Source organism: Bactrocera tryoni, chromosome 3 (genome assembly GCF_016617805.1).
Source record: "Bactrocera tryoni isolate S06 chromosome 3, CSIRO_BtryS06_freeze2, whole genome shotgun sequence".
Classification (NCBI taxonomy): domain Eukaryota; kingdom Metazoa; phylum Arthropoda; class Insecta; order Diptera; family Tephritidae; genus Bactrocera; species Bactrocera tryoni.
The window spans coordinates 5,416,843-5,434,634 of NC_052501.1; the positions used below are offsets into that span (position 1 = coordinate 5,416,843).

Genomic DNA, 17,792 nt, shown 5'->3' on the forward strand with positions numbered 1-17,792 from the left:
AAAAAAATAAAATAAAAAAAATTATAAAAAATAATAAAAAAATTGTATGTAAAACGTGAAAAAAATGCCAAAAAAATTATTAAAACAAATATGGTAAAAAAGAATAAAATACAAAAAATAAATTATAGCAAATAATGAAAAATTTAAGAATAACAGAAATGATGAAAAATTAGTTAAAAATAAAGTTCAAAAAAATATCAAAATGAAAAAAAATGAAATAAAAAGATTATAAAAAATAAAAAAAAAATAAATAAAATAAATTTTTATGCAAAAATGTAAAAAAACTTCCAAAAAAATATTTTAAATAAATTTGGTAAAAAATAAAAAATATAAATAACAATATATAATAAAAAATTTTAAATTGAAAGAAATAATGAAAAATTATTCAAAAATAAAATTAAAAAAAAATTGTAATAAATAGTTGAAAAAATATTTAAAAAATCTTTTATGTAAATTGCCAAAAAAAATATTTAAAATATATGGCGAAAAAGAAATATTATAAGTAAAAAAAATATATGAAACATTGAAAAATTAAAAAAATAATAGGACATTATTCCAAAATAATTTGAAAAAAAAAATAAGAATTTTAATTTATTATAGATTTAAGAGCAATTTTAAATAATTAAAAATATATAACAAAAAACTTTTAAAATATTGACTGACAGTTTTTATGTTAAGAAATGTTTTTTAAGTATGAAAAAAATTTATGTGGCATAAAAAATGAGGTAAATAATATAACCAAAATAATTAATTAGTCTCAAACTATTTTGAAAAAGGAAAAACAAACTGTATGCAAATTAATATTTTATCGCAAACTTGTTAGTTGAAAGTTTTCAGAGTTGTTTGAAAATATATTTTGATAATTTTGTTGTTGCTTGAGGTTGTCAGATAATTTGCAAAATATAATCAGCAAAATATTTCAAATTGCGCGCAACGCAAGGATCATTTGCAATATTGACAATATAATGACATTTAAAGTCAAACAAACTAAAGAGAGCGTCTTTGGAGCAATTATAAAATCTTTTATTTATATATATTTTTTAATAAAAATATTTTTTTGTTACTTTCCCAAAGGTGGACGACGATATGGGCTTCGGTCTCTTCGACTAAACAGCTCAGCTTTAAAGTTAGTCTCCTTCTACTTTGTCCCAATACCACTACACTACCTTCTTTTATGCTTATAATCCATGATGTATTAGAAAAGCATTTTTTAAAAATAGTCTACAAACACTAAATGAAATTTAAAAAATGTCTAATTCAAGTCAAAACTTGCAACAAAAAACTCGAAATAGTCGACGAGAGGCAAGCACATGCCAACATTGTAGATATTAACGGGTTTCTATAGCAGCGCGCACTGGACGCATAGCTTGCTAATTGTTGCCACAGCTCGCTCGGTACGCTACATTTACAATTGCAGCAAGCGCTAGACTCAAATCACAGCTATTTTTAAATTTTGAATTTTTGTGTTTTTCTAATTTGTCTTTGTATTCCCCGGAGCTATAACGCTTGCATTGACTGCGCCCAAAATGCGCGCTTTAACGATGTGCCATGCCCGTGCTTGGGTGAATTTCAAAATTTAATTCAAACAATTTGCATAAATTAAAAGCAAAAAAAATAAATAAATAAATAAAAAAAAATGGAAAAAATAAAGCAAGTCAAAGCGACTAAAAGAAGATTAAGATTGACGGAGATACGAACCAAAAAAAATAAAAACAAAAACCAATGGAGACAAACCGAAGTAAAGCAACAACAGCAAAAAATGTGATAAAATAAAATAAATTAAACACAGGCGCTGCAGCGCCGCTGCATAATTACCAAAATTAGTGGGGAATGGCATAGTGCGGCGACGCAGCAGCGCAGTCACTGCACTCGGCTATAAATTGTAAATTAACAAAGTTTGATTAAGTAAATAGAAATTCACTTTTTTATGACATTTCAGCCAAAATGACCATAAACATTTGCAATGCGACGAGCGGACCGAACTAAGCAAACAACAACAATTACAATATATCGTGTTGGTATGAGGTTGTGTGCGAGCGCCAAAGCGGCAGCGCAAGGCACGAAAGATGACAATAAATTTCAGCGCAGAAGAAGCAGTAAAAACTTAACAAAAATAAAAACAAATAAAATGAAATTGTTAATATAAATTGAAGCAAGATTTAATAGAGATAAATTGCATTGCAAAGCGCAGCTTTGATGCGAAATACGAGCCTGCACATAATATAGCTCCGAGCAATTTAATTTAATTAAGGTAATAATGTTATTAAAAGTGGTGGAAATTGAGGGAAGGAAATGCGCCAAGGGGCAGAATATAAAAATGCAATGAATTAAAGTTAAAAATTACAAATTTAACTTTTATTTTTTATTACTGATGAGCCTTCTGTATTAATAAATACTTTTTTCATATTTTTGGGACGAATGTTTAATAGTACATTCTTAGAGTAGGCAAAAAAAATTGTTTGAAAATTTTCAAAAAAAAGTCAAGTTAAAAATATGAGCGCCAGATTTATTGTATAAGAATAACAAACACAAATATTTGCCACCTAAAAGGCATCAATACTATCAGAAATGCCAACTCTACACAGAATATATTACAACGAAAGCTATCTTTGTTGTTGTTGTTGTTACTGTTGATATATAAAATATATTCCTAGTACTATTAAGGTTATTAAACCAGTAATGAAGTTTTGCTACCGGGATCTCTACTCGATTGCGGTTATAAGCCAGGTAACCTATATACCGGTTACTAAAACCAAACTACCGTGTGCGCCCACGTAATTGCTTTAAATTTCTCAGTGTAACCTTCGACAAGCTTGAAATAATATTCTGTAAAGCAATTTATTTCGCGTGAATATTGTTTGAAACATCCTTTGGCAAGTGTTTCCTCACCTCTAATAACCAATTCTAACCAATAACACTCTATTAAATTAGGAATAATCACATAAAATACGAATCTATGAAGCCGCTCTCACATACGAAAGTAAAGGCGCAAACATTAAATTTTATTTCACTACTGTTAAAGCAATTTAATATGGCTTTGCTGTTGATAAAACAAAATTGAGGTGTTACTTCGGTTTATAACAAACTTGTAGGTGTTAATGTGTTGGTTAAGGTTTGGCAAAATGTTGCGCGCTGCCCTTTAAAAACTATTAAAACAAAATAAAAGTAAAGTAATAAAAATTCAAGGACAAACGGTAGAAGCAGAAGAGCATAGAGGAAAAGGTAGAGGGCGAGAGCGCAGAAGTTTAGTTTCAGTTGATTCTAAAAATCGGCATAGTTGAGCAGCATTAAAAGACATTAAAAGACGTTATGCCGAGCAGCAGGTAAATAATAAAAAAACAACAACAACCACAACGGTGTTAGAAGTAAAGCAACGGCCGAACAAGCAGAAGAGCATGAATTAAATGGCGCTGAGCATATGCAACCACAGCCGGAACTACATAAACTTTAGCTTGTGAGTATTCAAAGTATATAGCCTAGAAATATATATACTCGTAAATATATAATTTTTGCTGAGCTATGTTGACCAGAAAATGCCAACAAAGTGTTAATTTAATTGGTAATTTCATTAAAAATTGAATTCGGTTAATTGCTGATGAACGAAACGGAGCTTGGTTTTATTTCCCTTGATTTCGCCAGCGTCAAGCTTGCAAGTGTTAACTAGCAAATGGCACAAAAAAGCAGATTTTATTAAAGCAGAGAAGCAAAAATTGTGCATAAATAAAAAAATTGTGTTAAAATAAATTATAGACGCGCATTTGCATACAGCATTAAATCAAAAAGAAAACAATAGAGTTGCCAAAAAGTACACAACAACAGCAAAGCAAAGCGACCGCCAGTGTATTGGAAACCCGTCAAAAACGCCTACGTACAGCCAACAACAGCCGCGAGATTTGTGGTCAGCAACGAAAAAAATATAAAATAATACATATCGGTGCCTCCTACCCTCTAAAAACAACCGAAAGACTTTGTATGTAAGATTTTTCCAAACGAATCGGCTAAGGTACTGCACATGCGCGCCAGTATTACTTCATCGCCTACCTTTTGTGGCAAGCGCAGAAATTCTTGGCTTATTGTGCTAGTCGCTCGTTATTGTTATTGTTGTTTTTGTTTTTTTATTTTATTTTAAATTTTTTGGCATTCGCGCTTCTCGTTAACTTTATTGAAAGCGAAATTCGTAAATGCGCTTAACAACAACACATTAAAATAAACAGTCTCAAGTGATGAAAAAATAACAAAAAATAAAATAAAATAAAAATTAAAAAAAAAATAAAATTGAAAGAAATAAAAACGTGTGCTCTTCCGATCTATAAAATTGAAAATAAATAAAAATTAAGAAAAATAAATTTTAAGAAATTTATAAAAGTAAGCGAATAAAATCAAAAAAATATACATATATAAAAATAAAATAAAAAACAATAAAATACCGCAATGTTGCTACGAAAATGACTGCTAATCGCCGCCGTATCGTTCCCCACAAACATATATATTGCTTTTAATGGCTTTGTGTTGGCGTTTAACGATTTCTGCTGCTCGCCACTTTTGTTGTTTATTTTGTGTATACTTTTTTATTCTTTATTCTTCGATTTGCTTAAATTTTTATTGAATTTGCATTAAAATGGCGGGATGCGATTTTTGGCTGCAATGTGCGCTCACAACTCCGCTTTGAATACACGTGTGTGTGTGTGTGTATATGCGGTGTGGGGGAAAACCCATGTGAATTATGGCGTTAAACATAAAAACAAAAATTTAGAACATTTCGTTGCAACGCGCATGTGTGCGCACATTATTTATGCAAAATTATTGGCCGAAATGGAAATTTTCAGAATATTCTAATTGGCGATAAATGCTAAACGCAATTAGCATTGTGAAATCGCTTCGATTCATTTCGGTTGCTGAAGCTGTTTATATTCTGTTTCAATTAAACTTTATTTTTTTTTATTTTAATTTTTTTTTCTTATATTGTATAAGAACTGCTGTAAGCATGGGAAATCGAAAATTGCATAAGCCAGAGCGTTAAACTGGAAGGTGAAGAAATCAAAGTAATTTAATTTAGTTAAAATTATGTTTAATTAGGCAATCTAAATTATATTTAATTTTAAAAAATTTACTAATATTCCACAAAGTTATTGAACACCATAAGGGAAACCGTAGACCCTAAAAAGCATATAGTAGCCACTTAATTTTTGAGATATTGATCTGAAATTTCGCAAAAATACTTTCTTTCCAAAGAAGCTGCTTTTTTTGTTGGTAACGTCGATATCGCAATATTATATTGGGTAGTCGAAAAAGTCTTTTCGTATTTTGTCAATAGATGTCGTTGCAGTCATATATCTCTATATAGTGTTGGAAAGGTGAGATTTTAAGTAAGAATATAAAAAAATAAGTTGAAGTTTGACTAGAAATGCGAAATGACTTTTTCGACTACCCAATATATCATTTTAGGCTATACGAAAAGCACCTATAAGAGCTATTAAAGGTTTTATAGTAACCGAAGTTCCAATTTTTTTCTTGTTTTGCAATTTTAAATAATTTAAGCAACACTTATAGATACATACATACAACCAATGAAAGATTTTTGCATAATTGCCCGCCTAGTAATCATGTTTGTATACACCTATTGGCTAGCTAATAAGCAGCTTGTTGTTTGTCAGTGCACGCTGTTGACGCGCCAAACTGCGCCTATCAGTTGCAACAGACGGCTGCAACGCTTAATGAGGCGTTAATTGCTTTCATAAGCAAGCGAAAAACAAAAATCTATACATACACACATGCATAACTGCACTCGTCGTCTATCAGTTGCAATAATAATACGGGGAAAGTCAATATTCATACGCAATAATAGCATAAGTATAGTTGTGGCATGATCCTGTGTCCCTGAGACTGGCCATTAACAGCCAGCGATTGCTGGCTATCGCCATATCTGCTGCTGGCCTGCCTGCGTGACGGACTGCGTGCGCACAAGCTGTGGCAGTCGTGTACCTGTCACAACGCGACTCATTACGAGCAAGCGAAAAGTAGACAAAATGTTTACATATTTTTATATTCGCAACAGTAATTAAAATTATCGCATATTTTCAGTGTCACTTGTATGAGTTGGCTGTCGCCAAGAGATAAAGTGCTTTCTGCTGCCACACTCACACGCACCCATATAGTGTTTGCATGCGAGTGTGCGTTGTGTGTTCTTTTATGCCTACCACAAGTCGCTTAGCTCCACTTAATCACCGTAAGGCGCATAGTTCGATCGCCGTCGTCGTCGGCGTCAGCGTCGCAGCGGCGTGTCGTGTCATGTGTCATTTCTCATTTTCAATGCAAATCAATTCGTGTTTCAGGAAGTGCGGAAAGCATTTTTTCTGCCACAGAATAATACGTTTTTTATTAATGCTTGTTATCTTTCATCTGTATGTATGTGTGTGTGTTTGTACAATATACTATTTTAATTTGCATTATTGCCTTTTGCGCTTATATTAATTTATTGCCTTTATTTTAACATATTTTATAACTATCTGATCATTTTTCGTTGTTCTTTTATTGGTTTCACTTTTTTCTCGGTTTGGTGTCGTTAAATTTTTATGTTTTTATTTATTATAATTTCGATATTTTCTGTGCTTTTGTTGTTTTTTTTTTGCCACTCATTATGAGCTGTTGTTATTCTGCTGCGCTCATTAAATATGCTTAATTCTTAATTCCTGCTGCTTTCGTATCTTCTTGCGTTGAGCTATAAATATTTATAACTTTGTTGTTATTTCACCAAATCGAAATCACCGTTTTTTGTTTGTATCTTGCATGGTATTTTATATGGCATAGAAGCTGAGCGGAAAAAACTAGTCAAGTTGGTCACTTGGTCTTGTTGGCCTAAAATGGCCTAAAATAAATGGTTGACTGATTTCAGGAACCCATTGCTTGCTGCTTTAACTCAGTAACACAATTCCACAAAATTCTTAATGGTAAAAAATAAAAGTAAAAAATGTGTGTTCCTATATACATATATGTGTATGTACTGGTTGAAAAAATATGTGTGGACAAAAGCTTTTAAAAAGTGAAATTTGTTAACAAGCGTGTTCGTTCCGCTTAGTTTTTTCTGAGGTGGTGACAATATTTAGCAGTGAACGGCTTGTTGATATTATTATTAAGATATATTTCCTGATTACTTAATAAAATTAATTAATATTTAATTAGATAAGGCCTGGTAAAATTAATTTAAAAAAATAATTAATATTAATAACTACAATTAATATTTAATTACATGCCTTTTATCAAGTAAAATTAATTTAAAAAATTCAAATTAAAAATTAATTAATTTTATTAAGTGGAATTAATTAAAAATATATATATACTTAATTTTCTTCGGTCTTTGAAAAATTATCTTTTAAATCAAATTAGATAATTTGATTTAATTTTTTTAATAAAAAATATTATTTGTAGTGTAAAAAACAATTAAAATTAATTATTTCAATTAATACAATTAATTTTTGCATTATAGTTTAATTAAAAAAATTTGTTAAAAAATAACGAGTTTTATTATTTAAAATTAATTTCAAAAATTTTAATTTCATAAATAGTGAAATTAATTAAGTATACTTAATCTTTTTTCGGTCTGGGGAAAATCAAAACTTAATTAATTAAATTAAATTAATTAGTATGATTTAATTAACAAATTTTTTTTATTTAAATATAATTGAAATTAATTATTTTAATTAAAAAATTTAATTAATTTATAAATATCACTGATTATAAAAAAAATTAATTTAAAAAAATAAAGAAATTAATTAAGTATATTTTTTTCGGTCTCTGGAAAATTACACAGTTAATTTTTGTTTTCAGAATTTAAATAAAAAAATTTAAATTTTCTTCACCGTTTTTAAATTTTTTTATAAATTTTATACATGCTTTGGCGCAAAGTGCGTTCACTTAAAAAAAATTATTTTTGTATTTAACTACATTTATTATAAATACTTTAATTCTATGAATAATCGTTTTTCCAAATGCTATGCTATCGTGCTTTCCTCCGGCTATTCTCAAAAGCCAAGATTTTAACCTGCTTGCTCACCTTCAATACGGTCAGTTAACTGGCAGTTAATGTGTGGAAGTCAAATATTTATTTTCAGTTAATGATTTGTTGCTGTATAAGTTAAGTATTATTATTTCAGAATTCTTTAAGTATACACTTTTTCGACCAGATTAAATATTTCAATATTTCAGCATAGAAGATTAGATTGACTAAAAATGCAATAAGAATGATTCCGCACTCGACACTAGTTTAATTATAATATATTGTTTATGCACGAATATTTAAATTTTCTTCAACTTAAATATGTTTTTATGGCGTTGATTAAACTCTATAATCTCCTTTATGGTAGCTTTAAGCTCATAAAAATGCATAATATATACATATATATATGCATATGTATAGGTGAGTGTCTATCTATGAGCATAATTAAGGAATATGTTTTGCAGTGAGCTAATTAGAATTTAGTTTAACGAAAAATCCGAATTTTATTATTTCATTAAAGCGCATAAATTGAGGCGGTCTATAAACTATATATATATTTGGTATATAGACTTATATATTAATAAAGCAACAAGTGCATTTGGAACGACATTTAGCAAAGCGAGAGGCACTAACAACAACAACAAGAAACAAACAAACAGTTGAAATCAAAGCTACAAAATTCAAGCGAATCAAAGAGAATTTATGGCCGCGAGTGGGCAGCGGCCGACAAGTGGCGTTGCAGCGGCCAGCGACGACGTCACAAACAACCTTGACTATTAACAAGCAGATGCGACGAGAACACTTCAGAACAGCGAAAACACACCAGCACACACACACACACACATTTGACATAACATAATAGTCAGAAGCATAAGTGGGGACAACAACAACAACATAAAGGAAGCAAGAATAACTATTGTTAGCATATTTATTATCGACAGCAAATAACCAAATTGCCAACACATTACCATCGATTATGAGCTGTTTTATATACATCTATGTATAATGGGTGCACACACACACACACTCATACTCTTGTATGTATAGACATTTATATAAGCGCTGTTTTCTTGTTGATCTTCTAGAATTATGCTAAGTTCTTTAATTTGTTTAAGGAAGAGTTATAATAATCGCATAAAATGAAGAAAAAAATCTCATTTGAATAAAAACTTAACAACAACAATAAGCAGTCAAAGAAAAAAGTGACGTGCGGCGCTGGATTGGCAGCGGCGGCAATTAACTATTCAAATGCGCGTTGATCGAAGACGATCTGAGGCGTTTCGCAGGCGGCGCAATGAATTGGCTTTTTATTGAAAAGTGAAACTGTTTTCGTGTTTCGCATTTGGCGCTTTGGGGTTTCTAGTTTTTATGAAGTTAGGGTGTTTTTATGGCACCACTGATTTACTTTTTTGTTGGTTGGTGTGCGTATAGGTTAAGTTGTCAGAGGAGCTGTGGAACAATATTGAGAGTATGCTGTAGAAACTAGTGTGGCCTTAATATTGTTTAATGCTTACAAGTTGTATTATTATCGATAGTAAATTGATACAAATGTGTAATAAAAATAATACGAACGGTTTTGCAGAAGAAAAAATATTTTGAAATGGCTCTTGAAACACACAGATATTTCTGGAAAACATGACTGTTATAGAGTACCAAAAAAAATTTAATAGTCATTATTAAATTAGTACAGATATTTTCAGTGCTATGAATGTTGAAAAATGGGACTCTTTGTAAGTAAAATAGTTTTCGAATAATCCTAGTAATCGTACATTTAAAATATTGGGTAAAAGTCTTTTCGTATTTCTAATCAAACTTCAACTTATTTTTTTATATTTATAATAATAAATAAATAAACAAATATTTATCATTTTAGTCGACCACTTTATACCATTTTTACGACTGCAACGACATCTATTGATAAAATACGAAAATACTTTTTCGACTATCCAGTACAATTGCTTCCAAATAATCCTAGTAACCTTATTTTTATAAGTCCGAAATTTTAACTATTATAGATTTCAAGAGGGATCTCCCTCGTGTTCGTAGTGATATCAGCTTTAATACGACGTAAAGTGTTTCAGTTGATTAAAAGGGGAGATAAAGCTTTTATCATTGATATGGTTACTAAAAACTTCAGACTTTAATAGCTTATATCAGATCAGATTTTCAACAACAGAATTGGTAAATAATTTTGGAGTCAATTTGGTAATATGATCTAGCAGCTTTTATGAAAATCTTCCGATTTCTAATACAAAGGTCAAATCGAAAGTCATGTTGATAATTATAATAATAGAGAAGATTTTTTAAGTGGTCAGTGATCTAGAAAAATAAAGTTAGTATTAAAAAATGTTGCAGAGGCATGTAATATTCTTGAAAAAAGCGCTAACACCTCTCTTAAATTTTGACAACAATTTAAAGTCCTTCAAAATTTAAAATTTTTGTTAAAAATAATTAAGAAGTACTTTTCTACACAATGCTAAAAGCAAACAAATTTTCTAAAGCAGCTATAAATGTCATAACCTGAAAATTGACAAAGCTGTAAGAAAATTAAATTTTCAATCGAGTGATAAACGCCAATAATGAACAATGGAGATTATTTAATTAAGCTTTTAGCGCTTTTAAAAGATTGCAATTAAAGCTTAGGAGCATAAAGTGGTTTTAGGAAATAAAATTTCAAATACTGTTATGCAGAAGATTTTGATTAAAACAAAAAAACAAATAATATTCCATTATAAAAATTGAATAAAAACCTATTCAACAGCAATTAAACATTTTTGTAGGCATTTTTGCAAGCTAACACATTTTCCCATGCTCCACAGTACACACAACCATACACACACACAAACACATAGAGAGGCATGCTGCACCCATTCATTGCCAACCAAGTTGATGGCTGTTTTATTATATTGTTTATACCATTTACATCACTTCTGCGCCATCGACGACACTAAATGGCGCTAAACGATACATAATTATCCGCAACTGCCAAAACATTAACCGCAACAATAACAAGAACAACAGCCAACCGAATAGCAGAAAACAAATCGCAAAAATTTAAAGAAAAAAAATGAAAATAAAAATTAATAATAATCGCAAAAACACGCACGCACACCGCCGTGCGGCTCATTGACTTCGTTGTGCCATTGATGGCACGAAAGACTTGCGCGACGAACGCGCTACACCCGCACAGCGCAGCTCGTTGGCGACCGAAGCATGGAAGACTTAAGCGCCGAACTTGTTTTCGGCGTACACTCGAGTGTGTTGTGTTTGCGTTGATGTTGTTGTTGCTGCAACACCACCCGCACAAAACCGCTTGGAGTCACAACAATGAAATGTTTTTTGTTCGTTTTTGCTGGTGTTCGCGCCACTGCAGAGGCACAATGAAGTGGCCGCCAACCGACAGCGCGCGAGCAACAATGCACACCAACAAAAATATTGCATGTGCTATGCAACATACGCGCAGCACAGTGGCAACATGCAGTTGTTGTTGCTTTGTGCTTATATAATTGTTATGAGCCCTCTTGTTTTGTGCTGCCGCAACGCTGCTCTTCCTGCGCTTCTGATTGGCTGCTTGCATTGTAGACACACTTGAAAGCGTTTTGTGGCGCAGTTGTGAGGCGCAAACGATTTTGTTGAAATTTCGGAATTTATATTTCGTCAAACATTTTAATAACTCGCTTGTTTTGCGTTTGTGCAACATATGGCAATATTGATTTATTGCTTATATCGCTGACTCTGAGCTGCCTTGAGCATGCGCGCATTTGAATATAGTTGGATATTTTTGTTGTTTTTCTTGCCTTCAGCTATTTGCTGCTCTCTGATATTTGCAATTTTTCGGCTAATTGCCACTTTGACACCTGACATCGTTGCCTGTTCTTGAATGCAAGTGGCGCAGCAGTGTTGCATGTTGGCTGATTTCGCCGCCTCCTTTCCGCGCTGCAAGCTGTGAATTATTTCTCACGTTATCGCTCTTTGTAAATCAGTCATTGCGGCTGCGCGCGCTTTAACCTTAGCGGTTTGTATAAATGTTAACTAATTTGCTTATGTTGGCTTTTATTGGCCTGTTTGGAGTCTAACTTGTATACATGCATATGTGTAAGTGTGTGTGCTTTAATTGTTTTCGAAATTTTGTCGGAAATTAATTGAAATTGAAGTTGCGCCAATTTATTTGTCGTTGATTATAAATTGAAATTGCCGTTATGTGAGAATTTAAGCTTTTGGGTGAATTTTTGTTGAAAAAAATGTAAAAAATTGTTAAAATTAATAGAAAAAAAATTAATTCAATAAATAAATTGAAAAAATGAAAATTAAAGTGAAATAAAATTAAGAAATTAAATAAATCAAATTAACATGAAATAAAAAAAATTAAATTGTATTTAAAAAAATAATATAAAATATACTGAGTTAATTTAAAATAAAATCAAATGAAATAAAATACATTAAAATAAATAAACCAAAATAAAGTGAAAAATAAAAATAAACAAAAAAAAATATATATAGAAGCGAATAAACAGAAGTAAAATAAAATTAAATAATTTTAAGTCTAATATTAAATAAATTTAAATAATTTAAATTAAAGTGCAATAGTATTAAGAAAATTAAATAAATCAAAGTAACATCAAATAAATCAAACTGAAAGAATAAATAAATAAATAAAATTAAATTAAAAAATATATGAAAAAAATTAAGAAAGAGCACATCTAATATTAAATAAACTACAACAAAATCTAATTAAATGAAAATAAATAAAAATTGAAATTAAATGAAATGAAATAAAACAAAACAAAAAGATTAAATTAAGTTAAATTAAATTTAATTAAATAAAATATAATAAAATAAAATAAAATGATCTGAAAAAAAAATTAAATAAATTAAATTAAATTAAACAAATTTAGATAAAATCAAATCAAATCAAATAAAATTAAAATAAAACAATATAAAAAAAATAAATGAATAATAAAAATTTTTATATTTCTGCGAAGCTTGCATTTAGTCTAGTTATTTTTCCAAGCATTAAAGTCGCATAAGCGCTTGAAGAAAGCCTTGAAATATCGCTCTTATGTTATTTCAGGCACCAAAGTCTCACATTGTTAAATTAATCAAGCAATATTTTAGGTTTTGTTTTTAACCCCATAACAACTTTCCAAGCCTTTTTATACTCAATGTAGTAAATTTCACAAATAATAGAAGTAAATTAAGATTTGTATTGGGCTCAAAGGTGTATTGCGATTTCCAAAATCCACAAGCATATTGTTGAAAATACATAATACTGAGAAAATATTTGTGCTATTATATATTCAATTTTAAGAAACAAATTTTGTTTTCTGGATTATGTTCTCTTTTTTACATAAAATTTTTCGAAGTTTTCTTGCACATAAAATTTTCACTTATGACCGCGCGCAGAAGTTGACTTATGAAATTTAAACAAAAGGTAAATTAATTTTTTTCGAGCATAAAAATTAAGAAATCTGATAGATGTATATTTGTCAAAATTTCTAACGATGGGTAATGCAAAAACATATTTTAAAGTAAAAAATTAACTACTCTCATAGTTGTATAGTTGGAAAGTTCTTTGCAGAAGAGTGAAATACAAAAATAAATAGTTTAAAAGTAGAATAGTGCTGTTTGTAGAATACATATTGCTAGATTTGTGTCTTAAAAAATAAAGAAAAAATTATTGTTTACTTGAAAGTTTTGCTGTATTTTTCTTGGGCATATAATACATTTTCTTGTTTTGTTTTTTAATTTGTTCAAAATAATTTATTTTAATGAAAAAAAGTAATAGAAGAAAGACCTACGATTTCGTTAAAGCCTCACATTAGAACAAAGAAACTATAAAAAATCTGTCAACAATAGAATTTTCTACAATGAAACTAATTTTGTACAATAAAAAAATATTATAAACAACTTGAGAGTGTGTGTATCGACAAGCGCTCCTCGAAATCCTCCAGATTTGACACTTCATTTCCATATTCACTATTTTTAGAAAAATCCACAAACCTTTAATGCTTTGTAAAAATTATTTAACACAATCTCAAATTGGCAGACAAGATCATAGAGATTTTTGTAAATGACTGTAGTTTATAGTATATATTATATATTTTTTTAAAAGCTTTGCAAGCGAAATTCCACGTGCTCGTGCCACTATAAACACTTTAAGTTGAGATATTTGCAACAATAATTGTTATTGTCATTTATTTTTAATTTTTTTTTTCTTTTTTTTTTGAAAGTAATACTTTTTTGCGCCAACTGTTGTTTACACGAATTTTCTATATTCGCTATATTCGAGATGAGATGCCGCACAAACACGTAAACACTTTAAATTGCGATGCAGATTTGATTTGAGAAGAATCTACGCAGTCAATTGCTAGCGCAATTGCTTAGTCACGTCTCGAAAATGTTTATAGAATTAAATTGGAAATAAAAGTGGACACATAAAAAGACTAACGAGCGCGTCGTTAGCTATTTAGTGTTAAATTATTATGAAATTTGCGCGTTTTAATAATTCAATTATATATTTTTAATTTTTATTATGCTTAGAGGCGCTTTCATACAAAACTTTCGTAATTTATTAAAACACTTTATTCTAAGCTTTTCAAGTTTAATTTGTTCTAAGTTCACTTATTTTTCTTTTTTTTTTTAGTATTTATTAACTTCACATATTTTTTTTTACACGCCTGCTTTCGCCCAGTTCAGCGGTATAGAATAATTTTTGGAGGATACTTCAAGTTATACTTGTGTTCGCGGCGCGCGTTCACACTGTTCTTGCGCTTTGGGCCTACACTTCTTGCCTCTTGTTCTTCCTGCAGCTAAGCACACATCAAGCGCTCACATAAACGGTTAGCCAGTCGTTAGCGCGTTGTTAGTTCGCAACTCGCGGCGGCAATACGTTCGTTCGTGCGCACTTGCCGAGTCGCGCTATTCAAAAATGGCTAAGATCGCTAAGGCAGCGCCGTGTCACTTGGTTAGCCAAGTCGAAAATAAAACGGCAAACGTGCCTATTGTTCGACGACGTATTCGCTTGCCTTTCGAGTGTAACTTAAGCGTAAGTTAATAAAACGTACTCTCGCACACGATCACGATCGACCTTGCTTCGTCAACACTATGTGACACACTGAAGCTGAAGTCGTAGCTGTAAACTGAATGCGAGCAGCGCGCAAGTCGCACCACCACCACCACTAGCAATAACAACTACCAACCATACGATCTGACGTCCAGGTATGGTCACAGATGCGCTACGGCTAGCGGCAGTGGAAGCAGCAAACAGACCGTGAAAACAGTGGTGGAAGCAAGCAATCTACACCCTGTGCATTGCGTCTTCTTCAGTGCTGCTTCTGCTGCGCGCTTACCTGGTTGGCTAGCTTCAAGCGCGTTTGTACGCCGCTTCGTATGGCGCGGCAGTTATTTCAAGTTCGAACGCCAACATGTTGCTTTTATTATAGCTATATGCTTTCTGATAGATCGCGCGCTCTTTGAACTGCTAAGGTTGCGGCGCTGGTGCCTTTGGTTCTTGGCATCGAACTTCCGCAGCATTGCGTTCGGTTCAGGAAGTAGCGCGCAGCCGTTGCTTATAGAGCGCGCTGTGTCGTTTTAGCTTGGTGTGGTGTTCTGCCGCTAGCGTTAGGGCGCAACTATACCGGAAGTGTTTAAATGTTATCATTGTAGTGGTGCTAGGTAGAGCTTATTATAGTTTGATGTTTGCATATGGACGCATATGTCATAGGAAGGAGAAAACTGGAGCAGGAAGCGCGTGTCTACAGTGCTGCCGGCGAGCAAAAAACTGCATGCCAAGTCAATATATTTACTCCAATGTGTGTAAATATTTATAATACTTTTTTACGCCATTTCTACTTTCAATTAACATAAGTTATTTATCCGCAAGCGCATGTTGTGACATGACTAGCGTGGGAATAATGACAATTTCCGGAAGTTCCCTCATTTTTTTTTATTTTTTAGTCATATGATACTAGAGCAAAAGCTTTCAATTTGATTTTGTAATGTCTTCCTCTTTAAACTTTCAGCAAAACCTTAAAAGCTTTGAGAGCTTTCACCCAAACCAAAACTTTACTGTCAGTGGCATAACTTGGTGAAGCTTTTAGAAATTGGTTAGTATGAAAGTTGCTCCTATTTGGATTCGAAGTGTAAATTCTATTAAATTTTAGTTGAATTTTTATCAAAGCGTTTACTTTTTTAGCTTTGTATAGTTCAAAAGCTCGGTGAAAGCTCTTTGGTATAAAAATTTAATAATTTACAAATACAGATACATTTAGAGTTCTAAACACTCTTGTGTAGTATAAATTGTATCTTAAATCTTGGTACAGATCAACTTCAGGTCGCTTGTAAAAGTTCTAGAAGAGTAGAATGTAAGTACTAAACAAAGCGCAGGACAAAAGTTAAAGACTCAGGAAAAAAACAGATATTTCAGACTTTAAGCGTATTGAAAAGTATGGAAAGTCTCGAGAAAAGTATGAAAATCTCAATTTATTGATTTCTTTCTCAAATTCCAACTCGACATTAAGTAAACACAACATTTTGATAACACTTCACTAACGTCACCTCAAACCACTTACACACAATACCAAATTAGTTTTTATCAATTTGTTCGAAGTAAGCCGTAATCCCAATAATCCAAACACCTACGCACACAGAAAACAACAACGCTACTTGCTAAGAAAAATCATCAAACTTGTTCGAACCACACCGACCCGGCAGAGCGAACATGCAGAGACCAACTTGTGAACTTCAAACCAGAAACCGTATGCTATAGTTTGATCGTAAACGATATTAAAAGTAGAATCGGCGATTGATTGTATGGTGGTGGTTTTAAGCCCGAAGTCAAACGAAACGCCATAGCAGAGCAAATATGTGTGAGTGCGAGGTTAAATGTAAAAATCAATACACGAAACAGAGACGCATAGAGTATACAATGAGATCATATGTGCGATCTTGTTGAAAAGGCAGCCTGAAACAGCTAATGGGACACACAAATGCAAAAGGTAATGAAAAACACACGCACACACACGCTATGTGCGATAGTGCAAAATCAACATAGATATTTACAAGTGTAGATGTGCACGGTGCGATGGATGAATGAATGAATGAGCGCGAAATCGGCGAGGCATCTAACCAGTTGTGGAACGCCACCAGTCGGGCACAACAGATGGCGTATAACAGTTGATAAATATACAAACAAGCACACGAATTGCACACAAGCCTCACATAAACACACTTACACATACATGAACGCTTACCACTGCCGTATAACAGTTGCGCCGTTGGCATTGCAAGCCGCAAGCCCGCCAGCCAATAGAACGCTTCGGCGCATGCACGGCGGACACTAACACTAATGCCGCGCTAACGCATGCGCACAAAACACAAGCACAGCTGTTGCTCGTCGGACCAATTGCAAGCGTTGGAGCGACTATTAGACGATAATAGAGTTGACAATAGAGAGCGGGCAGCCCAGGGGGGTTGGCGACCATATTGTAGTGCACGACAAGGCGGCGACGTTGGACAATGGCGATAGCGCAGCTTTAGCCACGCTTTGCATTTGAAAATTAAACAGAAAAGAGGGAACATACACACACACATACATATGCTTAAGGCCTAGCGGAGGGGTTGTGGTGACAAGGTGGGATTGAAAATGTGCGCGCGCTGTGAGGAACAGTCATGCGTGTGCGTAACGCACTTTGCGCCGCTCATGCGCACATCGCGCAATGGACGTCAACTGATGCACTCTCACTTCAGCCACAACACAATTGAGGAAAAACAACAACGCAATAACACAAATACATTGCCA

The 17,792-nt window shown here is 32.2% G+C and overlaps 1 protein-coding gene across 5 annotated transcripts in view; it reads right to left on the reverse strand.

Moving 5' to 3' along the window:
• The window catches only part of LOC120770033 (protein grainyhead), a 273,442-nt gene that overhangs the window by 61,220 nt on the left and 194,430 nt on the right, over positions 1-17,792 (reverse strand). The gene's annotated exons all lie outside the window — the stretch shown is intronic.